Raw genomic sequence first — 25,254 nt, forward strand, 5'->3', positions numbered from 1 at the left:
ATGGTAGAAAGACTCGAGATAAAGGGAAAAAAGTCTGTTTTGCTTTCTATCAATTTTGCTATCACATTTCACAACAATAAAAAGTCTGGTGTTAAGGGTTGCAAAATTTAAGGTAACAGTAATATTTAATACTATTACTGGGTATACATACCAGGAAAGGATGTACAGGCTGGGTCTCTTTACTCATGAAAAAATATGGCTGAAGGGTGACCTAATAGAGGTCTATAAAATTATGAAAGGTTTTGATAGAGTACATAGAGAATGTTTCCACTTGTGGGGAAGAGGCCATCAATACAAGATAGTCACCAAGAAATCCAATAGGGAATTCAGAAGAAACTTCTTTACCCAAAGAGGGGTGAGAATGTGGAACTCGCTACCACACGGAGTGGTTGAAGCGAACAGTATAGATGCATTTAAGGGGAGACTGGACAAGCATATATGAGGGAGAAGGGAATAGACGGTTACGCTGATAGATTTAGATGGGGAAAGACAGGAGGAGGCTCGAGTGGAGCATAAACACCGGCATAGACTGGTTGGGCCAAATGGCCTGTTTCTGTGCTGTATATCCTATGTAATCCTATGTAATTAATGATAAAGAAAGGTTTGGTCACATGTCCAACACCAACGAATAGCACTATTTTGCTTTAAAGGAGGGGTGTTGTTTCATTGACATTGTTGGAAAGCATAATTAATATTCCAAATCTGCTGATATATTTTTTAATTTACAATTTTTGTATGCTCTGTTTGAAAGCTTGGCTTAATGAGCAGCCTGCGGTTGTTTCTGCCCTCCTGCAGCTGACCCTGGTTCAGAATCATAGAAATTTACAGCACAGAAGGAGGCCATTCAGCCCATCTTGTCCATGCCGGCTGACAAAGAGCTATCTACCCAAATCCCACTTTTCAGCACTTGGTCTGCAGCCTTGTAGGTTACGGCACTTCAAGTGCATATCCAAGTACTTTTTAAATGTGATGAGGGTCTCTGCCTCTACCATCCTTTCAGGCAGTGAGTTCCAGACCCCCAACACCCTCTGCTCAAATCCCCTGTAAACTTCAGACCAATTACTTTAAATCTATGCCCCCTGGTTATTAACCCTTCGAAGGGAAATAGGTCCTTCCTATCCACTCTATCTAGGCCCCTCATAATTTTATACACCTCAATTAGATCTCCCCTCAGCCTCCTCTGTTCCAAAGACAACAACCCTAGCCTATCCAATCTTTCCTCGTAGCTAAAATTCCCCAGCCCGGGCAACATCCTTGTAAATCTCCTCTGCACCCCCTCTAGTGCAATCACATCCTTCCTGTAATATGGTGACCAGAACTGCAAACAGTATTCTAGCTGCGGCCTAACGAGTGTTTTATACAGTTCAAGCATAACCTCCCTGCTCTTATATTCTATGCCTCGGTTAATAAAGGAAAGTATCCCGTGTGCCTTCTTAACCACCTTATCTACCTGTCAAGCTACCTTCAGGGATCTGTGGACATGCACTCCAAGGTCACTCTGATCTCCTGCACTTCTCAGTGTCCTACCATTTATAGTGTATTCCCTTGCCTTGTTAGCCCTCCTCAAATGCATTACCTCACACTTCTCCAGATTGAATTCCATTTGCTACTCTTCTGCCCACCTGACCAGTCCATTGATATCTTCATGCAGTCTGCAACTTTCTTCTTCATTATCAACCACACGGCCAATTTTTGTATCATCTGCAAACTTCTTAATCATACTTCCTACATTCAAGTCCAAATCATTGATATATACCGCAAAATGCAAAGGACCCAGTACTGAGCCCTGCGGAACCCCACTGGAAACAGCCTTCCAGTCACAAAAACACCCTTCGACCATTACCCTTTGTTTCCTGCCTCTGTGCCAATTTTAGATCCAGCTGGCCATTTTGCCTTGGGTCCCATGGGCTTTTACTTTTGTGACCAGTCTGCCATACGGGACCTTATCAAAAGCCTTGCTAAAATCCATATAGACTACACCAAACACACTACCCTCATCGACCCTCCTTGTTACCTCCTCAAAAAATTCAATCAAGTTAGTCAGACACGACCTTCCCTTAACAAATCCATGCTGACTGTCCCTGATTAATCCGTGTCTTTCTAAATGAAGATTTATCCTGTCCCTCAGAATTTTTTCCAATAATTTTCCTACCACCGAAGTTAGGCTGACTGGCCTGTAATTACTCGGTCTATCCCTTTCTCCCTTTTTAAACAATGGTACCATGTTAGCAGTCCTCCAGTCCTCTGGCACCACACCTGTAGCCAGAGAGGATTGGAAAATGATGGTCAGAGCCTCTGCTATTTCCTCTCTTATGTCTCTTAACAGTCTGGGATACATTTCATCCGGGCCTGGGGATTTATCCACTTTCAAAGATGCTAAACCCTTAATACTTCCTCTCTCACTATGTTTATTTCATCTAATATTTCACACTCCTCCTCCCTGATTGCAATGTCTGCATCGTCCCTCTCCTTTGTGAAAACAGACACAAAGTATTCACTAAGAACCATACCCATGTCTTCCGCTTCCACACACAGGTTATCTTTATGGTCCCGAATAGGCCCTACTCTTACTTTAGTTATCCTCTTGCTCTTAATGTATTTATAAAACATCTTTGGGTTTTCCTTGATTTTCCTTGCCAATATTTTTTCATGCCCTCTCTTTGCTTTCCTAATTTCCTTTTGGATTTCACCCCTACACTTTCTATACTCCTCTCAGCTTTCTGCAGTATTGAGTCCTCAGTATCTGTCATAAGCTTCCCTTTTTTTCTTTATCCTACCCTATATGCCCCTTGACATCCAGGGAGCTCTAGATTTGTTAATCCCACCCTTTTTCTTTAAGGGAACATACTGAAATGAGTGATCAAACGGTGACTGTCACTCCAGACATACTAGAGAAAAAGGGATAGCAAAATACTGCGGATGCTGGAAATCTGAAATAACAACAGAAAATGCTGGAAATACTCAGCAGGCCAGGCAGCATCTGTGGAGATAGAAACAGAGTTAACAGGTCTGGGACCCTTCATCAGAACTGGAAAAAGCTGGAAATGTAACAGATATTAAGCAGGTGCAGAGATGGGTTTAGGAGGGGAGGAAGGAATTGAAAGAACATACTGTGAAAATGTTGCAAATGGGAATGGCAAAATCATACTGCATGAAAAATGGGGGCAGGGATTATTATCTGAAATTGTTGAACTCGATATTGAGTCCAGAAGGCTGTAAAGTGCCTAATCGAAAGATGAGGTGCTGTTCCTCCGCCATTTCCGCCACCTCCAATGTGATCCCACCACCATACACATCTTCCCCTCACCTCCCCTTTCAGCATTCCGAAGGGACCGCTCCCTCCACGGCACCCTGGTCCACTCCTCAATCACCCCCAACAGCCCTTCTCCTTCGCCTGGCACCTTCCCATTTGCTGCCTGGCCTGCTGAGTGTTTCCAGCATTTTCTGTTGTTATTAGAGAAAAATGGTACCTGTTGCTCAAGATCAATTGCCCATTGTTATTTAGTTTTATTAAAATATAATCTCTAAAGGGATAATGGCACGTCACTAACTCAACATGTATTTTTACTGTATAACTGAAACCAGTTAATGGAGCAGATTTATTTTTTTACCCTATTGGTTTATACCTGGGGGTGTTAATGGGCTCCGAATTCTTATAACCTAAACACAGATTTGTGTGTCAAAAACTCAAACCCCAAATTCCACTAATTTTAAAATATTAATTAATAAAATAATTTAACACGCAAAACTGTTTCCGCCCGGTTTCGAACCGGGGACCTTTCGCGTGTTAGGCGAACGTGATAACCACTACACTACGGAAACAGACATGCATAAGTATCCCTGCGGCAGCCCCCTAAACCTTACAACGATCCAACCTGACTCAGTAATTGGCCTGTGAACAGTGCTGATACTAATCACGATCACAATTACACTTTATCCCCGCTGAAAGCCAGTCCGGCTTCTTCTCCGTGCGCTTGAATTCACCAAAATAACAAGTTTGTTTGTGTGGACAATCCAGAATTTAATAAAGAAAAAACACCACGTCCCTGGGTGGGCTCGAACCACCAACCTTTCGGTTAACAGCCGAACGCGCTAACCGATTGCGCCACAGAGACCACGCTAAATAGTCGCCCCGGGGAGCTGAGTTGGATCGCGGGACTGTAACTAGTCTGTTCGACCTGCAATCGCTGCAGCAACCTGGCTCTGCAACCTGTGCACTGGAGAAAGAGACTGGCACCCGCCCCCAGCTGGGAGGATGGGGCCCACAACCAGTGGGGGAGATGGCGAGCAGCACCCAATCGGGTAGCTGGGGACAGCTTGCATTCGGTGGATGGGGGTCAGCATGCAGTTGGTTGTGGATGGGGGTCAGCATGCAGTTGGGTGGATGGGAGCAGCATGCAGTTGGCTGTGGATGTAAGCAGCACCCTGTTGCCTATCAGAAGCTGGATCTGGACCCAACGGGAGCACTTTTACATGTAAATGTTGTAGAGAAAAATTGAACAGCAAAAGACAGAGACACAAAATAATTAGAAAGAACAGCTAAACATGTTTATATGAATGCTAAGACCATATACATATTAAGGTTGTAGAACTGGAAGCACATATATGCAGGTAGACGTGTGAGTACAAGTTAATTATAGATGAGGAGGGCCATTCAGTCCATCTTAATTTTTCCATACAGAGCTTTCCTAATGTATCCCTCATTACAGCATCCAATTATTTTTTTTAATGATTCCAGAGTTTTTATCTCCACTACTCTATCTGGAAGTCTATTTCATACGTTGATCACTCTTTGTGTGAAGAATAATTTCCTGATATCAGTCCTGTTACTAGTTTGAACCAGAGTCCCTTTGTTCTACTTTCGCAGCTTAATTTAAAGTGCTATTCTGGGTTAACTTCCACATACCCATAAGAATTTTATATGTCTCTATAAGATCACCTTCTATACACCTCCTTTCTAGGCTCTTTCCTCCTAACTCATGACTGAGAGCATCAGCCTCGTGGTTCTTCTCGGCACTGCCTCGAGTACTTGAATGTACAGATATCCAGCATCCGTAGTATTTTGCTTTTGTGCTTGAATGTCTCTTGTTTCTTTGTGACCAAACTGGGTGCAATATTCAAGGTGCTGCCTGGTAAGAGCACTGTAAGGTTTGATCACAAACTCCCCGGCCTTATAAAGGTAATTATAAAGTAACAAATGAAGGCAAATGTTTTACACGCCAGAGTCACATTGATATTTAGCAACATTACCATCACCGAATCCCCCACCATCAACATCCTGGGGGTCACCATTGACCAGAAATTTAACTGGACCAGCTACAAGAGCAGGTCAGAGGCTAGGTATTCTGCGGTGAGTGTCTCACCTCCTGACTCCCCAAAGCCTTTCCACCATCTACAAGGCACAAGTAAGGAGTGTGATGGAATACTCTCCACTTGCCTGGATGAGTGCAGCTCCAACAGCAATGAAGAAGCTCAATACCATCCAGGACAAAGCAGCCTGCTTGATTGGCACCCCATCCACCATCTTAAACATTCACTCCCTCCACCACCGGTGTACCGTGGCTGTAGTGTGTACCATCTACAAGATGCACTGTAGCAACTCGCCAAGGCTTCTTCAGCAGCACCTCCCAAACCCGCAACCTCTACCACCTAGAAGGACAAGGACAGCAGGCGCATGGGAACACCACCACTTCCAAGTTCCCATCCAAGTCACACACCATCCTGCCTTGGAAATATATCGCCGTTCCTTCATCGTTGTCGGGTCAAAATCCTGGAACTCCCTCCATAACAGCACTATGGGAGTATTTTCACCACACGGACTGCAGCGGTTCAAGAAGGTGGCTCACCACCACCACCTTCCCAAGGTCAATCTAGGATGGGCAATAAATGCTGGCCTTGCCAGTGATGCCAACATCCCAGGAGCGAATAAAAAAAATAGTAACTGTATTAAACGTTGATGGTATAGAAGGTGCTGCATCCAGAGCCTCACAAGAGTACAATAAATGTACAGTACCCAGAGCTAGAACGCAATGATTGCAATAAATGTACAGCACCCAGAGACAGAGCGCAGTGAGTGCAATAAATGTACAGCACCCAGAGCCACAATGCAGTGAGTACAATATACAGCACCCAGAGCACAGTGAGTACAATAAATGTACAGCACCCAGAGCCACAATGCAGAGTACAATAAATGCACAGCACCCAGAGCCACAATGCAGTGAGTACAATAAATGTACAGCACCCAGAGCCACAATGCAGTGAGTACAATAAATGTACAGCACCCAGATCCACAATGCAGTGAGTACAATAAATGTACAGCACCCAGGGCCACAATGCAGAGTACAATAAATGCACAGCACCCAGAGCCACAATGCAGTGAGTACAATAAATGTACAGCACCCAGAGCCACAATGCAGTGAGTACAATAAATGCACAGCAGCCAGAGCCACAATGCAGTGAGTACAATAAATGTACAGCACCCAGAGCCACAATGCAGTGAGTACAATAAATGTACAGCACCCAGAGCCACAATGCAGTGAGTACAATAAATGTACAGCACCCAGATCCACAATGCAGTGAGTACAATAAATGTACAGCACCCAGAGCCACAATGCAGAGTACAATAAATGCACAGCACCCAGAGCCACAATGCAGTGAGTACAATAAATGTACAGCACCCAGAGCCACAATGCAGTGAGTACAATAAATGCACAGCACCCAGAGCCACAATGCAGTGAGTACAATAAATGTACAGCGCCCAGAGCTAGAGCGCAGTGAATACAATAAATGTACAGCACCCAGAGCCACTGCTTGCAGCTCCCCGAGTAAAATAGAAAGACCTCGTTGCCGCGCAGTTCCTCCATCGCGCCCTCTAGCACTAATTATAACTTTGTTCTGCGCTCCTCACGCTGCAGCGGTCCCTCCTGGTCTGACCCGCGAACTGTCGCTGATCTCCACAAATGGTTGAATTAAGTGTTCAATAGAAGAACGGAGAACATAGTCCGAATGTAATAACTGTCCGCAATATATCCTAAGTAGTGAAAAAAACCCGATATAAAATAATGACACACAAAACTTGAAATATAATGAGGATTGACCTTTTGAGAAAAATGATAATTCCCATACCGGGAGTCGAACCCGGGCCGCCTGGGTGAAAACCAGGAATCCTAACCGCTAGACCATATGGGAGGTTATCAGTAAATTGACTGATTCACAAGATGTGCTAAGCAGTACTAATAGTTTCCTATAATTCTGAGAGTTTTATTGCATTCACCAAAACAGAGTATTGATGTCAATTATTAATATGATGATCTAGTCCCTGCAAAATGGCTTGTATGACATTGAACCAGGTTTGTAAACATGCATGTACAATAAAAGAACTGGTGACATGCTGACATCAGCAATCGCTTCTGCCCCATTGAAATACCAAAGCTTGAAATTGTTGTTTAGTATGATGGGAAAAGCTATAATGGGATGTCTAGTTTGGCTATCCATTCGATGGCCTCCTGAGATGCCGAGTGGAGAAATGAGGTGCCTCCCACAAGGGATCTTAGTGGGCAGGTTGATTGATGTGTTTCATGGTCTGGGACTCATGGCCACAGTCCCACTTCGGGTCGTCCCTCATCTTCCACTTGTTGAGCAGGTGGCCGCATTGTCCACGCCCTGTGCGGATTGGGTTGAGCCTGTCCACTGTCTTCGAGGGAGGTCAAAGCCAGGGACTTCTGGGTCAGTGATGAGGTGTTGGTTCTTTATGTTGCCCGTGTCCCACGATTCCGTACTGAAAGGATTCGCAAATTTCATGTCTCCCCCGAGGATTTACTTTTGGTTTATTAAAGAAGCCCTGGTTGGACTGAGTTTGGAATCCAGGGCTCAACAAGATGGCTGCGGTCAGCCTCATGGCCAAAGCCTGTAAGTTTCAGTTTGGACTGACAAGCTTGTATTCCGATGACTGTGAGAAGGAACTTTCCAGAAACTTGAATGCAGACAGACCTTCTGCATTTATGCATCAGAAGCAAACCCAGTAGCATCCAGGCCTCTGATTAAAGCCATCAAGGTTGTTTGTACAAACAATCAACAGCAGTCAGGGCCTATTGAATATGTAGTGGGACAAGCTCAGCAGCATTCAGGCCTTCGTTTAGAGAACGTCAACATTGTTTACCCAAGTGCTTCAAAACGATCAACGGGGCATTCAGACTGGAATGGCCCCATCACGAAACCAGTTGGACAAAGGGGAACACTGATGAGGCGTTTAAAACTGATTACCGGCCATCCAGGTCGATGGGCCCAGATCGGTACCTTTTGTATGAGTTTCAATACGTCCAGATTAGACAAAAGAAATGAGCCGATCTGGCGGGAGATAAGGGCTACCGGGAAGGGTATAACTAGTCCCTCGGGAGGCCATTTCTCTCTCTCTCCTGACTCGCCTCCGGTGCCCTGCCTTACCATCAACCCAGCAAAAAGGACCGCCGATGAAGAGCCCGTCCAGGGAAGTAGAATACCTGCAGTTACGTTTAAATTGCTGGGGTGTCTCTGCTTTGGGGCAGTGAAAACCTAAGACATCGGCAGGCAACAGGGCACGGAGCAGGCGTTTCAACATCCTAGACTGGTGAGCATCAATTTTCTGGCCCATCACAAGATAACCTAGATAGGTGTAAAGGGTGGGAGTTAAGGGGAATTGCTAAAGTGTCATTTTAGTCATTTTCCCTCGATGTGTCCGTTTCTCCTCCCCCGTTAAGTGTAATTGTGCTGCATCCATAGTGATTTTCTCTGTATAGTAATTGTTCTCTATTTTAATAAACATTGGTTTTCTTTGCACCAAACCACTGGTCTCGTTTGTCTATATCGCTACTTGTAAATAAGTCCGGTGCTCAGAACCAAAAAGGGGAAGCGATTCGAACCGCACGGGGCTGGAGCAGCTCAGACACACGACTGACTGACCAGACACAAACCCCAAACCAAAACCCCCTACAGTCCATCTGGATGGTGGGTCGGTACCAGCTGCATGAATATTGGTTGCTGTTTCCCAGAATGGCCGGTGTGATTTTAAGCGCTTTTGTGGTGGATTTTAAAAGTCTTTGTGAATGGGGGAAGGTTGGTGTTGCTCATGATTTTTTTCCATCTCATGAAGCACGGTGGCGTCGTGGTGAATGGCAGGTGGGGCAATGTGGGACAGGACTGGGAGCCACTCAGTTGGAGTGGACTTGAGCTTGCCTGACACCATCCTCTTGGCAGCGTTTAGCTGCACGTTGATGATCTTTGTGTGGACCATGAGGCAGAGCAGAGTTGATGACAACCTACACGTGTTCTCCCTGTGTGTGTTAGTTCGCTGAGAACTTGCCAGCTAATGTCATCAAGAAGATGACCAAGCGCCCAAGTGGCCTCCTGGTCTGAAAAGCATGAAAGCTTGAAATTGAGCTTGGCTTGGCTCGGGTTGGCTTAGTTAGTAGCATTCTTTATAAGGGCAAAAGTTATGGGCTCAAGCTTTATTCCAGGATAAGATAATGTAATCCGGACTGGGACCTCAGTGCTCTTATGAGGGAAAGCTGCATTGTTAGTGCTGTCCTTTAGAGATCCTGGGCGTCTGTTAAGAAAAATGTTAAAGCTCCTGTGGCACCATTCAAAGAAGAACAGGGAGTTCTTCCTGTGTCCCAGTAAATATTCTTGCCTGCCACACCCACTCCTGTGGCTCACTATTGTTTCTGTCAGCCATGTATCAAACCATTTTGTTTAGAAGCTATATGAATACAGTGCTTGAAGTTTGTATGTGCAGTGTAATGTATACAGACACAAAAAATGGCATTATATTTGGGTAAATTCAACTCAATCTCCTTATCCATTCTGAGTACTATGCCTGGATTACAAATTTTTTTTTACATAAGAACATAAGAAATAGGAGCAGGAGTAGGCCAATTGGCCCCTCGAGCCTGCTCCGCCATTCAATAAGATCATGGCTGATCTGATCCTAACCGCCAATCCACTATGACAGGACTATCTCCTGAATCTAACAGCATTAGACACATGAAAACAGGAGCAGGATCAGGCTACACGGCCCCTGGGCCTGCTCCGCTACCCACAGGGCCATGACCTATCCGAACCTAGACTCATGTCCAAATTCCTGCCCGCTCCCCGTAACCCTTAATTCCCTTTTCTACTAGGAAACTGTCTATTTCTGTTTTAAATTTATGGGATGTGGGCGTCGCTGGCAACTCATTTGCTGGCACCTGAGAACTCATTTTTAATGAGTCATCCTCAGTTCCGAGGGACTGCCTAAGAAGAAGAAGAAGAGAAGATCAGCCCAAGCCGGAATGTCGTCCAGGTCTTGTTGCATGCGGGCATGAACTGCTTCATTATCTGAGGAGTTGTGAATGGCACTGAACAATGTGCAGTCATCAGCAAACATCCCCATTTCTGACCTTATGTTGGAGGGAAGGTCATTGTTGAAGCAGCTGAAGATGTTTGGGCATAGGACACTGCCCTGAGGAACTCCTGCAGCGATGTCTTGGGCTGTGATGATTGACCTTCAACCACCACGACCATCTTCCTTTGTGCTAGGTATGACTCCAGCCAGTGGAGAATTTTCCCCTCGATTCCCATTGACTTCAGTTTTGCTAGGGCTCCTTGATGCCACACTCAGTCAAATGCAGCCTTGATGTCAAAGGCAGTCACTCTCACCTCACCTCTGGAATTCAGCTCCTTTGTCCATGTTTGGACCAAGGCTGTAATGAGGTCAGGAGCTGAGTGGTCTTGGCGGAACCCAAACTGGGCATCAGTGAGCAGGTTATTGGTGAGTAAGTTCCTCCACCCTTTCAGCTAGTGCGTTCCAGATCTTAAAGACCCTGAAAAAAATTCTCCTAATTTCCCTTTAGTTCTTTTGCCAAATTTTAAAAATCTATGACCTCTGGTTACCGATCCACTTGCCAGAGGCAATAGCTTCTCCCTACTTACTGTATCAAAATCCCTCATAATTTTGAATACCTCTGTTAGGTTTCTCCTTAACTATCTCTGCACCAAGTAGAACAATGCCAGTTTCTACAATCTCGCCACATAACCCAAATCCCTCATTCCTGGTATCATCCTGGTAAACCTCCTCTATACCCTGTCCAAGGCCTTGACATCCTTCCCACAATACTCTAGCTGAGGCCTAACCAGAGATTTGTAAAGGTTTGGCATAACTTCCTTGCTTTTGTATTCAAAGTCCCTATTTACAAAGCCAAGTATCCCATACGCCTGATCAACTTGCCCTGTCACCTTCAAAGATTTGTGAATATGCACCCACAGGTCCCTCTGCTCTTACACCTCTGTCAAAATAGTACCATTTAGATCATACTGCCTCTCCATGTTGCTTCTCCCAAAGTGCATCACTTAACACTTATGTGCATCAATTTGCATCTGCATTGTGTCTGCCCATTTCACCAGTCTATGTCCTCTTGAAGTCTACTACTATCCTGCTCACTATTTGCTATGTTGCCAAGTTTTGTATCATCCACAAACTTCAAAATTATACTCCCCATACCCAAGTCCAGGTTAGTTATAAGTAACAAGAAAAGTAGTGGTCCTAATACCAACCCTGGGGGACCCCAATGCATACTTCTCTCCAGTCAGAAAAACATCCTTTAACCGCTATTCGCTGCCTCCTATCCCTTAGCCAATTACGCACCCAAATCACCAGTCTCTTTAATATTGTGTGTATCTATTTTCCAAATAAGTCTGTTATGTAGTCATTCATCAAATGCCTTTTGAAAGTCCATATATACACTATCTACTGCACTACCTTCATCAACCCTCTCTGTCACTTCATCAAAGAACTCCATCAGGTTAGTCAAACACGATTTGCCTTTAACAAATCCGTGCTGGCTGTCCCTTATTAACCCATGCTTCTCCAGGTGAGAATTAATTTTGTCCTTGACAATGGTCTCTACTAGTTTTTCCACCATTGATGTTAGACTGGTAGGCCTGCAGTTACCAGGTTTATCTCACTCCCCTTTTTTGAACAGCTGTGTAACACTTGCAATCCTCCAGTCCTCTAGCACCAATCCCATATCCAATATATATACTCCTTTTTCTGTTTTATTTTAACCTCTATTTCCTTTGTCATCCAAGGAGCTCTAGCTTTGGATGCCTGATGTTTCCTCCTTATGGGAATATGCTTGATTTGTACCCAAACTATCTCCAACTTGAAGACCTGTCATTGCTCATTTATTGTTTTCCTGGCCAATCTTTGTTTCCAGTCCACCTGTGCTAGATCCCTTCTCAAATCACTTAAATTAGCTCTCTCCCAGTTGGGTATTTTCACCTGTGATTTTTCTTTGTCCCATTCCATAACTACTTTAAACCTAATAATATTATGATCATTACTACCCAGATGATCTCCCACTGAAACACACTCCACTTGCCCTATTTCATTCCCTAGAACTAGATCCAGCACTGCTTCCTCCCTCGTTGGATTAGAAACATACTGATTAAGAAAGTTCTCCTATACACAATCTCTTTCAGACGCAGTGCTAGTGAGGAAACAATACCTTTATCATCTAAGTAAAGCAGTACCACCTTTTAATCTCATTTAAAAATATAGATTATGCTGTTACTGCGCATAGTAAATAAGTAAATGATGTTCAAACTTGCCACAGCAGGTAAAAAAATAGTGTGATTTAATATACAGAAAACTTATCTTTCAATATATGCCCATTGTATTAAGTACATGAGTACATATCATTAATTATTGCTGGGTTATATGCTTGTCTCCTTGCCCTTTACTCTGTTTCACCCCCAGTCCATATTAGGGCAATTGAAGTCCTCTACTATTACTGCTCTATTGCGCCTGTAGCTCGTCAGCCTTATTTGTAACATTCCTCGCATTAACGCACATGCATTCCAACACCGTGCTAGTCTGCTTTGCTTTCCCCCCCATCTAATTGTTGCTCTGTCTACACTATTCTTTGTTCTGTTACTGTTTGTCCCTCCTATTTTTCTATGCAACTTGTCTTCTCTCTGCTGCTGCGTCCTGGTGCCCCTCCCACTGCCAAATTAGCTTAAACCTTCCCCCACAACACTAGTTAACCTCCCAGTGACTTTTTGTTTTATAAAGGAGTGCATCATGTCAAGCCAACACGGGAATTTAGAATACCACAAAGCGTCTGTAATAAATAATTGTCAGACAGAGTTTTGAATGTATATGTAAGGGAGGCTTGAATCCTGAATTCAGGAGGAAAACCTGGGGTGGGGAGGCTAGAAAAACCATCACTTCAACAAGCATACAGCCCAGCAATAATTAATGATATGTACTCATGTACTTAATACAATGGGCATATATTGAAAAATAAGTTTTTTGTATATTAAATCACACTATTTTTTTACTTGCTGTGGCAAGTTTGAACATAATTTACTTATTTACTATGCATAGTAACAGCATATCTATATTTTTAAATGAGATTAAAAGATGGTACTGCTTTACTTAGATGATAAAGGTATTGTTTCCTCACTAGCACTGGGCCTGAAAGAGATTGATAAGTTGCAAAGATAAGGAATGACCACAAAGAAATAACGTAAATGATTTGGTGTAAACAGAAATGTGGCTTTGTACTAGCTCAATATTAAAACAAATTATGCAGAGTGCCATTATCAAAAAGATAAGTTGTACTGAACTGTAAATGAACCCTTTCATTGACCAGCTATTACTGCACAGCTATCAATAGATTTTGGTTGTTCAGAAGTTCTCGCTGAATGTTACTTTTGTCTATTAATTGCAATTTGGATGAATTGACAGAACATCACCAGGCTTTGAAATTGATTTTTCTTTGGAATTGCTACCGAACATTCAGGTTAGTACTATTGAAAGAGTGTAAGCTGAGGTTTAAGGGGAATTTTACCAATTTACACTTATGGGGTGGAGAGTTGCCCATTGGGAGTGCATATCAGGAATTCTGGCAAGCAACATAGAATCATAGAATAGTACAGCACAGAAGGAGGCCATTCAGCCCATCGAGTCTGCGCCGGCTCTTTCGAAGAGCAATCCAGTTAGCCCCACTCTCCTCCTCTTTCCCCATATCCCTGCAATTTTTTTCTCCTTCAAGTATTTATCCATTTCCTTTTGAAGGCTACTATTGAATCTGTATCCACCACCATATCAGGAAGTGCATTCCAAATCCTAACTACGCGTTGCGTAAAAACGTTTTTCCTCATCTCGCCTCTGGTTTTTTGCCAATCACCTTAAATTTGTGCCCCCTGGTTATCGACCCTTCAGCCATTGGAAACAGTTTGGTATGATTTTCTTTCCATTCAAATTCATGGGCAGAAAATAATAGAGAACCCAAATTGCTGACATGCACTCCTGAAGATGAGCTCCACTCCAGGAACATGCATTCATAATATTACCCTTTTAAGGTTTACCAGTACTGTGAAAATGCAACTAAATTCCCTGTAAGTGAGATGTTGTAGAGTCCATCAAATGTTAAGAGAATTTTTAACACAGAATGATTTAGAGACACTTACTTTTTAAAAGGATTACTGAAAAAGAAATTTGTCACGCAGCAACCTAGTTTATACTCAATAAAGAGGGAGGTTAGTGCCCAATATAATATACTACAGTAATTTCTGGTAATAACTACATTTGTTAAGCAGATGTTTATAATTATCATTTGATTGAGGTATTGAGACACAGATCAGAATGATTATACAAGCAAAAAAATCCCAGTTCTGATTACATTTTAGCGCATGTTGCAGTGCAGATCAGTGTGATGAGCGACACAGCACTATCTAAAAAGGAGAAAATACTCCAATACTAGGAACTGAGGAGCCTGAGCATTTTCAGTTAGCTTCAGAACTATAAAGGAAATCACATGATAAGTTAATCTTACTCATGTTTAAATCACAGATATGTGGTTGAGATAGTAAACCTTTTGCAACTTCCGCATCTAAACACTGAGTAAAATATTCATCTTTGAAACAACATTTGTAACCTACCCACGCACAGTTCCATTTTTATACCACATAGAAGCAAAAATTGCAAATGCCCACACTCACAAAACATTTCTAACCTAGCTTAATGCTTTTTTAAAAATGTATTCATTCTCGGGATGTGGACATCGCTGGAAAGGCCGGCATTTATTGCCCATCCCTAGTTGTTCTTGAGAAGGTGGTGGTGAGCTGCCTTCTTGAATTGCTGCAGTCCATGTGGTGAAGGTGTTCCCACAATGCTGTTAGGGAGGGTGTTCCAGGATTTTGATCCAGCGCCACTCAAGGAACGATGATATATGTTGTAGTGTAGGAACGTGGATTCCTAACTAAAAGACTGAGTTCTACTCAGGCGATCAAACAAAACGAACTTTAATGAAACAAACAGGTTTTAACAAGAAACTGCAGGATAACATCGAATGTTGTGAAGGCAAATATGTGAAGGCAAAAGAGAATATGGCAGGGCTGGAAGGCATTTATTTTAATGCAAGGAGTCTTGCAAATAAGGTGGATGAACTGAAGTTGTTGTTGAACACATGGGAGTACGATATTGTTGCTATCACGGAGACATGGTTGAGGGAGGGTCAGGACTGGCAGCTCAATATTCCGGGGTATAGAATCTTCAGGCGAGACAGAGGGGGGTGTAAAAGGGGAGGGGGTGTTGCAATATTAATTAAGGAGTCAATTACTGCTGTAAGGAGGGATGATATATTAGCGGGTTCCTCTAATGAGGCCATATGGGTAGAACTTAAAAACAAAAAGGGGGCAAGCACTTTGCTGGGAGTGTACTATAGGCCCCCAAACAGTCAGGGGGAGATAGAGGAACAGATATGTAGGCAAATCTCAGAAAAGTGCGAAAATAATAGGGTAATAATAGTGGGGGATTTCAACTTCCCCAATATAAATTGGGATAGTCAGAGTGTGAAAGGCTTAGAGGGTGCAGAATTCTTAAAGTGCATCCAGGAGAGCTTTTTGAGCCAACATGTAGAAAGTCCTACAAGAGAGGGGGTGGTACTGGACCTAATTCTAGGGAATGTAGCCGGGCAAGTGGTGGAAGTGTCAGTAGGAGAGCATTTTGGCGACAGTGACCATAATTCGGTGAGATTTAAGGTGGTCATGGAAAAGGACAAAGACGGCCCGGAAATAAGGGTTCTAAATTGGGGGAAGGCCGATTTTAATATGATAAGGCAGGATCTGGCCAAAGTGGACTGGGAGCAGCTACTTATAGGAAAATCCACATCAAAACAGTGGGAGACTTTCAGAAGGGAAATAGAGAGAGTACAACGCCAACATGTTCCTGTAAAGGTCAAGGGTGGGACCAACAAGCAAAGGGAACCTTGGATGACAAGGGATATACAAAAATGCATTAGGAATAAAAGGGGGGCTTTTGGCAGTTACAAAAGACTAAAGACGGAAGAAGCCCTAGAGGAGTATAAAAAGTGCAGGGGCGTACTTAAAAAAGAAATTAGGAGGGCGAGGAGGGGCCATGAAATAACACTGGCGAGCAAAATAAAGGAAAATCCTAAGATGTTTTATAAGTATATTAAGGGCAAGAGGATAACCAGGGAAAGGGTAGGGCCCATTAGGGACCAAAGTGACAATCTGTGTGTAGAGCCAGATGAGGTAGGCGGGGTTTTAAATGAATTTTTTGCATCTGTGTTCACTATGGAGAAAGACGATGCAGACATAGAAATCGGGCAAGGGGACTGTGACATACTTGAACATATTAGGATCGAGAGGGTGGAGGTGCTATCGGTTTTAGCAGGCCAAAAAGTGGATAAATCCCCAGGCCCGGTCGAGATGTATCCCAGGCTGCTGTGGGAGGCAAAGGAGGAGGTTGCAGGGGCTCTGACACAAATTTTCAGAACCTCTCTGGCCACAGGGGATGTACCAGAGGACTGGAGAACAGCTAACGTAGTACCATTATTCAAGAAGGGTAGCAGGGATAAACCAGGGAATTACAGGCCAGTGAGCCTAACATCTGTGGTAGGGAAATTATTGGAAAAAATTCTGAGGGACAAAATTAGTCTCCACTTGGAGAGGCAAGGATTAATCGGGGATAGTCAGCATGGCTTTGTCAAGGGTAAATCATGTCTGACAAATCTGATTGAATTTTTCGAGGGGGTGACTAGGGGGGTGGATGAGGGAAATGCTGTGGATGTGGTTTACATGGACTTCAGTAAAGCTTTTGACAAAGTCCCGCATAGGAGACTGGTCAAGAAGGTAAGAGCCCATGGGATCCAGGGTGCCTTGGCGCGTTGGATCCTAAACTGGCTGAGTGGCAGGAGGCAGAGGGTGATGGTCGAAGGTTGCTTTTGTGACTGGAAGCCTGTGTCCAGTGGGGTACCTCAGGGATCGGTGCTGGGTTCCTTGTTGTTTGTGATCTACATAAATGATTTGGATGAGAATGTAAAAGGTATGATCAGTAAGTTCGCAGATGACACGAAAATTGGTGGGGTGGTAAATTGCGAGGAGGAAAGCCTCAAGCTACAGGACGATATAAACGGGTTGGTCAGATGGGCGGAAAAGTGGCAAATGGAATTTAACCCTGAAAAGTGCGAGGTGATGCATTTTGGACGGACAAATAAGGCAAGGGAATACACAATGAGTGGTAGGACCCTAGGAAGTACAGAGGGTCAGAGGGACCTTGGTGTACATGTACATAGATCCCTGAAGGCAGCGGAACAGGTAGATAAGGTGGTTAAAAAGGCATATGGGATACTTGCCTTCATTAGCCGAGGCATAGAATATAAGAGCAGGGAGGTTATGATGGAGCTGTACAAAACGCTGGTGAGGCCACAGCTGGAGTACTGTGTGCAGTTCTGGTCGCCTCACTATAGGAAGGATGTGATTGCTTTGGAGAGGGTGCAGAGAAGATTCACCAGGATGTTACCTGGGATGGAGCGCCTCAGCTATGAAGAGAGGCTGGACAGGCTGGGGTTGTTTTCCTTGGAGCAAAGAAGGCTGAGGGGGGACCTGATTGAGGTGTACAAAATGATGAGGGGCATAGATAGGGTAGATAAAGAGGAACTTTTCCCCTTAGTAGGGGGGTCAATAACAAGGGGGCATAGATTCAGCGTAAGGGGCAGGAGATTTAGAGGGGATTTGAGGAGGAACCTCTTCACCCAGAGGGTGGTTGGAATGTGGAACTCAATGCCTGAAAGGGTGGTAGAGGCAGGAACCCTCACAACATTCAAGAAGCATTTGGATGAGCACTTGAAATGCCATTGCATACAAGGCTATGGACCAAATGCTGGAAAATGGGATTAGACTGGACAGGGATGGATGGGCGGCGCAGGCACGATGGGCCGAAGGGCCTCTTTCTGTGCTGTAAAACTCTATGACTCTATGTAGGTCTGCTCTCTCTGCAGGCTCCACGAGGATTGCCCCTGCAGTCCCGTGGCTGACGTCATGACGTCATGACGTTTTCCCGCCAGTGGGGAATCACGTGATGAACGGCGTGACGTCATCACGTTTTAGCCGCGCTGTTAAAGTAACCACGCTCTGTACAGTTAAACAGCATAAATAAAGATACAGACTCAGGCTGCAGCTAACATGTTGTTAAAGGAATTATATACAAATGATCTGAGTCCTTTGGTGGCTCCGCCACATGCGCCCCCCCAGAATTGTCTTTAACAGCAAAAGTGAGGCGTCGAGGAGGCCTGACAAGTCTGTCCGAGCGACTTCGGTAACCCTGCAGAGGAAGCTGATGGACTGTGGTCGAGCTGGCGGGCGGTTGTGGTTGAGCTGGTGCGGCGAGTGTGGTCGAGCTGGCGGGCGGCTGTGGTTGATCTGGCACGGCGGCTGCGGGCGGTCAGCCACGTTTCGGCGGCTGAGCGATGACGACTGGGCGGTCCAGGTCCAAGTGAGCCGGCTTCAACTGGTCCACCGAAATGTGATCCGGCTTTCCTCCGACGTCGACCGAAAAGGATTTGTCTCCTGATTCAATGACGCGGAAAGGAGCAGTGTAAGGGGGCTTTAAGCGGATCCCGGTGAGCGTGGTGGTGGATAAATACGTACTCGGCATTCTTCAGCTCCACTGGCACATGGGAGCTCTGTAGGCCGTGATTTGATGTAGGCACCAGAGCGAAGCATCTGGCTGCTTCCTGGTGGCTGACGAGTTGCTGGGAGGCGGACCACGGCTCTGTGGGAGAAGGGAGGAAATCCCCTGGTACTCGGAGCGGCTGGCCATAAACGAGTTTTGCCAAGGACGATTGCAGGTCTTCTTTGGGTGCCGTATGAAGACCCAAAAGGACCCATGGGAGTCTGTCCCCCCATCCCGCACCTTGAAGACTGGCCCATAAGGCGGCTTTAAGTGACCTGTGGAATCGCTCGCACAGGCCGTTCGCCTGTGGATGATAGGCGGTGGTGCGATGAAGTTTGGTGCCGAGCCCCTGAGCTACAGCATTCCAGAGCTCCGAGGAAAATTGTGGCCCACGATCAGAGGAGATGTCCGCCGGTACCCCGAAACGAGCAACCCAACAGGAGATGAAAGCTCTCGCGATGTCTGCCGAAGTGGTGGAAATCAAAGGAATTGCCTCTGGCCACCTAGTGTGCGGTCCACCATGGGGAGGAGATGCGTATAACCATGGGAAGGCGGAAGTGGCCCCACAAGGTCCACATGCACGTGGTCGAAACGACGCTCCGGAACAGCGAACGTAACCACCGGAGCTTTTACATGACGCTGGACCTTGGCCTTCTGGCAGACCACGCAGGTGTTGGCCCAGTCACGGACATCGAGATGCATACCCTTCCAGACGAACTTCGCCGACATTAGCCATTGTGAAGCCTTCATACCAGGGTGCGATAACCCGTGTATGGCGTCAAACACCTTCCGGCGCCATGCGACTGGGACGATAGGTCGGGGAATGCCCATGGAGACGTCGCAAAGGAGCGTGGTGCCTACGGCCTGGAAACTGACGTCAGTCGCTTGGAAACTAGAGGGGACGGTTCTGTATGATTGGACCTCTGGGTCCGAGGCCTGATCCGCAGCCATGAGGGCGTAGTCAATCCCAAGGTGAACCGCATGGACCGTCGCGCGGGAGAGGCAATCCGCTACCAGGTTGTCTTTACCAGACACATGTTGAATGTCCGTGGTAAATTCAGAAATAAACGTCAGGTGACGTTGTTGACGAGCTGACCACGGTTCGGCGGCCTTGGCCATGGCGAACGTTAGAGGCTTGTGGTCGACAAAAGCCGTGAAGGGACGTCCTTCTAATAAGATCCGGAAATGGCGAATGGCTAGAAAAAGGGCCAGCAACTCCCGATCGAAAGTGCTGTATTTTCTTTCATTTCTCCGTAGTTGACGGCTGAAAAACGCCAGCGGTTGCCACGTGCCATTCACCCACTGCTCCTGCACTGCGCTGATGGCGTAGTCTGACGCGTCTGTGGTAAGGGCGATGGTGGCACCTGGAAGTGGGTGCGCCAGCATGGTTGCGTTGGCCAAAGCGCTCTTGGTGTTGACGAACGCCTGGTCCATCTCGGCCATCCAGCTGATTGGATCCTTACCGGACTTGCCCTTGAGGGCCCCGTACAAAGGCTGCATAAGCTGAGACGCCTTAGGGATGAATCGGTGATAGAAATTGACCATCCCCAGGAACTCTTGCAAGGCCTTGACGGTTGGCGGGTGCAGGAAAGAGGTAACAGTTTCCACCTTCGTCAGTAAGGGGACGGCGCCGTCTGATGTTATGCGATGTCCCAAGAAATCGATCCGCTGCAGGCCGAACTGGCACTTGGCCGGGTTGATGATCGAACCGTGCTGACTGAGGCATGTAAAGAAGGTACGCAAATGGCAGATGTGCTCTTACTTGCTAGCGCTGGCGATGAGAATGTCGTTGAGGTAGACGAAGATGAAGTTTAGGTCTCGGAGCACAGAGTCCATTAAGCGCTGGAATGCCTGTGCCACGTTCTTCAAGCCAAACGGCATCAGCAGGAACTCAAAAAGGCCGAAAGGGGTGATAACTGCGGTTTTCGGGACGTCTTGCGGGTGCACGGGAACCTGGTGACACCCCCGGACGAGGTCGACTTTAGAAAAGATAGAATTTCCCGCCAAATGGGCCGAGAAATCCTGAATATGCGGGATCGGGTACCGATCAGGAGTAGTGGCGTCGTTCAGGCGTTGGTAGTCACCGCATGGCCGCCAGCCGCCGCCCGGTTTCGGAACAATGTGGAGAGGCGAAGACCAGGGACTATTCGACCGGCGAATAATCCCCAGCTGCTCCATCGTGTCGAAATCCGCTTTCGCAGCCGCGAGCTTGCCGGGTTCAAGCCTTCTAGCCCGTGCATAAACCGGGGAGCCAGTAGTGGTGATATGATGTTCAACACCATGCTTTGTGGCCGAGGAGGAGAACGTGGGCCTGGTCAGCTCCGGGAACTCTCCGAGGAGCCGAGTGAAGTCATCCGGAGATGGGAACGCGCAGGCGATAGAGTGTGCCACGGTGGTACTGTGGTGGCACGGAATCGAGTGGAAGGTGGCCGCGTTGATCAACCGGCGATGCCTGACATCGACGAGGAGGCCGTTGGCACACAGAAAATCTGCCCCTAGGATGGCCTGCGAGACTGTGGCCGTCACAAATTCCCAATGGAAGCGCTGACCGCCGAAACACACTTGGACCCGTCGCTTTCGGAAAGTTCGAATGGCTGCGCCATTAGTCGCCACGAGGGAAAAACCATGGTCCCCAGCTTACATATCGAGATTCGACGCAGGTAGGATGCTACACTGCGCCCCGGTGTCACAAAGGAAACATCGACCCGATAGGGAATCGGTGATGTAAAGAAGTTTCCCCGAAGATCCGATGGCCATCGCAGCCGCGGAGCGCCCGTTAGACCCGGTCCTCCTTCGCCAGGAACGCTGCAGGAGCTTAGTTTTTTTGGGGGGTGAAAAGCTGCAGGGAGAGCGGCAGCGTCGTGCTTTCGCGCCAAAACGGGTGTGGTAGGAGCACCAGCCCGCTGCAAGAGGAGCTGGAGCCGCGTCTGTGGGGGATGGGCGCCTCGTGGCCGCGCAGCACTGCTGGGTTACTGTGAAAATTTTATCTGCTTCGGCAGCAAGCTCGGCACAGTCTGTGACCTCGGACCTGGCTAGGGCAGCCTACACCTGCTCTGGCAGTTGGCAGAGGAATAGCTCCCGGAAGAGGAAGCATTCCGGTTCATAAGAACATAAAAAATAGGAGCAGGAGTAGGCCAATCGGCCCCTCGAGCCTGCTCCGCCATTGAATAAGATCATGGCTGATCTGATCCTATCCTCAAATCTACTTCCACTCTCCATCCCACCCGAACCCATGTGATCTCCCGGGAGAGGCGAAAAACCAGATAAAAAACCCAATGGCCAATTTGGGAGAAAAAATCTGGGAAATTCCTTTCCGACCCATCTAGGCGATCGAAACTCGTCCAGGAGATCACTCTGTCCCTGTATTTCCTGCAGTACTTACCTTCTGTAAAAGGTGATCTCCACCCCAGCCAGGAACAGGCCCAATTTACTCTTGAAGGACTCCTAGCTGGTAGCCTGTTCCCGAGGTCTCCACTAATCCCTGTGAATAGAACCATCTCCTGAAATCTAACACAGAATTAGAACACAAGAAGTAGGAGCAGGACCAGGCTACACGGCCCCTGGGCCCGCTCCGCCACCCACAGGGCCATCACCGATCCGAACCTAGACTCATGTCCAATTTCCTGCCCGCTCCCCGTAACCCCTAATTCCCTTTACTTCTAGGAAACTGTCTATTTCTGTTTTAAATTTATTTAATGATGTAGCTTCCACAGCTTTCTGGGGCAGCAAATTCCACAGACCTACTACCCTCTGAGTGAAGAAGTTTCTCCTCATCTCAGTTTTGAAAGAGCAGCCCCTTATTCTAAGATTATGCCCCCTAGTTCTAATTTCACCCATCATTGGGAACATCCTCACCGCATCCACCCGATCAAGCCCCTTCACAATCTTATATGTTTCAATAAGATCGCCTCTCATTCTTCTGAACTCCAATGAGTAGAGTCCCAATCTACTCAACCTCTCCTCATATGTCCACCCCCTCATCCCCGGGATTAACCGCGTGAACCTTCTTTGTACTGCCTCGAGAGCAAGTATGTCTTTTCTTAAGTATGGACACCAAAACTGTATGCAGTATTCCAGGTGTGGTTCGGCACCTAAGAGCGTGAGCATTTGGCTCATGAGCTCGGATGGTTTGGAGTCCCCGAGGCCGGGCATAGCGAGGAGCCGGCGAGCGCGTTCTGACTTCGAGAGGCCGGAGACTTGTAGCAACCGTGCCTTTAACGTATCATACTTGCAGTCAGTAGGAGGACTACCGAGGAGGCTGACGATCCGCGAGGCAGTGGCGCTATCGAGGACAGAGACCATGTAGTAATAACGGGTCTGATCCACGACAATGTTCCTGATGGCGAACTGGGCTTCAGCCTGGATAAACCACGCGGCTGGTTGTTGCTCCCAGAACTGTGGCAGTTTCAGAGTCACGGCGTTCGTTTCCATGCTGAAGATCTTCCGCGAAAACCGTTCACGAAAGTCGGGGTCACCAATGTAGGAACGCGGGTTCCTAACTAAAAGACTGAGTTCTACTCAGGCGATCAAACAAAACGAACTTTAATGAAACAAACAGGTTTTAACAAGAAACTGCAGGATAACATCGAATGTAGGTCTGCTCTCTCTGGAGGCTCCACGAGGACTGCCCCTGCAGTCCCGTGGCTGACGTCATGACGTCATCACGTTTTCCCGCCAGTGGGGAATCACGTGATGAACGGCGTGACGTCATCACGTTTTAGCCGCGCTGTTAAAGTAACCACGCTCTGTACAGTTAAACAGCATAAATAAAGATACAGACTCAGGCTGTAGCTAACATGTTGTTAAAGGAATTATATACAAACGATCTGAGTCCTTTGGTGGCTCCGCCACAGTAGGATCAATTCCTCCCCCCCAACGGTAAAAATATTGGACTATGAAATATAAAAACCCAGAACTGCAGAGCCCACAAAAAGGGCTCGGCAATAAAGGGTTAATTCAAACATTGCAGCCGAAACTACAAATCTAAAATCTGAACAAGAACATCCGCATATTCATGTACCTTAAGGGGTTACATTGTCCACCTTAGACCATGGCCCCCGAATAACTAGTTTCAGTGCAGGCCTAGACAATGGGCCGGGCCTTGAACCTTTTGAATACGAATGCTAACAGAAACCAACAACTTTGCATATGCAGTCACTTTGGGAAGTTTGCATTGTCAGAAACATATCTCAAATCAATGGACAATACCAGGGACAATTCACACATTTTGAAATGAATCATATGCTCAGGAGGGGGGCCAGGAAATACTGCAAGTTGGTTTTGGTTTAAAGTAAGAGCACTTCGAAGACAGTGGTGTGGGAAGCCGACGGCAGAACAGCGAACAGAACGATTTGGGCCTACAATCAACTCCAAGAGACAGCCGATCGGGAGTGGTGATTGTATGTTTCAGTCAAATCATAGAGGGGGCTTTTATGATTGAGTCTGAGTAAGTTTATATGTAACAGTCGAATCGCAGATGGGTTTAACTGTGTCATATTGTGTTGATGCAAATGATCCTTGCGTAGGGGTTTGTATTTTGGGGTTATTAGCCCAATATAAAATGTAGGGATTTAATACTGGGGAAATAATTGTGTGTGTGTGTGTTCAATAAACAAACGAATCAAAGGTTGAGCCAAAACCCTGTGCCGTGTGTATTTTGTTCTTATAAATCCTGACGTCCAAGAACTGTGTGTAACGGGGGACCAGTATCAGAGAAAACCCCTTACAATGTCCAAGTTAGGATGGTGTGCGACTTGGAGGGGAACTTGGAGGTGATGGTGTTCCCATGCGCCTGCTGCCCTTGTCCTTCTAGGTGATGTAGGTTGTGGGTTTGGAAAGTGCTGCTGAAGAAGCCTTGGTGAGTTCCTGCAGTGCAGCCTGTGGCTAGTACACACTGCAGCCACAGTACGCCAATGGTGGAGGGAGTGGATGTAAAATGCAGAAATGGACCAGATAGCCAGTCAATTATGAACTCATGGCTGGGGTAAACCGTGCATCCCCAGCCCTTGCTTGTTTATTTTTGCCCATATGGTGCAGAAAATTAATGTCCACACTGCTGGCCTAGGGCTAGGGGTGGTAATCATCTTGGGTAACCACTGCTGTTGGATAGTATATGGTTGTCAAAAGAAAACAGAATCACAGTCAGCTGCAATGGTCCTGACAATCAAATAGCCTGCTGACACTTAAGCCTACATTTACCAGTTAGATATATGCTTGATTGGAAATCAGACAGTGCAGGAAGACTGACATGCCCAACCTTT

General features: G+C 46.3%; 3 non-coding genes across 3 annotated transcripts; all 3 read right to left on the reverse strand.

Moving 5' to 3' along the window:
* Nucleotides 1-3,749: 3,749 nt before the first annotated feature.
* On the reverse strand, nucleotides 3,750-3,822 carry trnav-aac (transfer RNA valine (anticodon AAC)). The gene has a single exon. It is a non-coding gene; the product is annotated as a tRNA-Val (tRNA).
* Nucleotides 3,823-4,041: 219 nt separating this feature from the next.
* trnan-guu (transfer RNA asparagine (anticodon GUU)) lies at nucleotides 4,042-4,115 on the reverse strand. Its single transcript has one exon. It is a non-coding gene; the product is annotated as a tRNA-Asn (tRNA).
* A 3,001-nt stretch (nucleotides 4,116-7,116) lies between these two features.
* trnae-uuc (transfer RNA glutamic acid (anticodon UUC)) lies at nucleotides 7,117-7,188 on the reverse strand. The gene has a single exon. It is a non-coding gene; the product is annotated as a tRNA-Glu (tRNA).
* Nucleotides 7,189-25,254: the final 18,066 nt, after the last annotated feature.

The sequence above is a fragment of the Somniosus microcephalus genome, chromosome 10 (genome assembly GCF_052327205.1).
Source record: "Somniosus microcephalus isolate GS21.2 chromosome 10, FLI_Smic_1.0, whole genome shotgun sequence".
Lineage (NCBI taxonomy): Eukaryota > Metazoa > Chordata > Chondrichthyes > Squaliformes > Somniosidae > Somniosus > Somniosus microcephalus.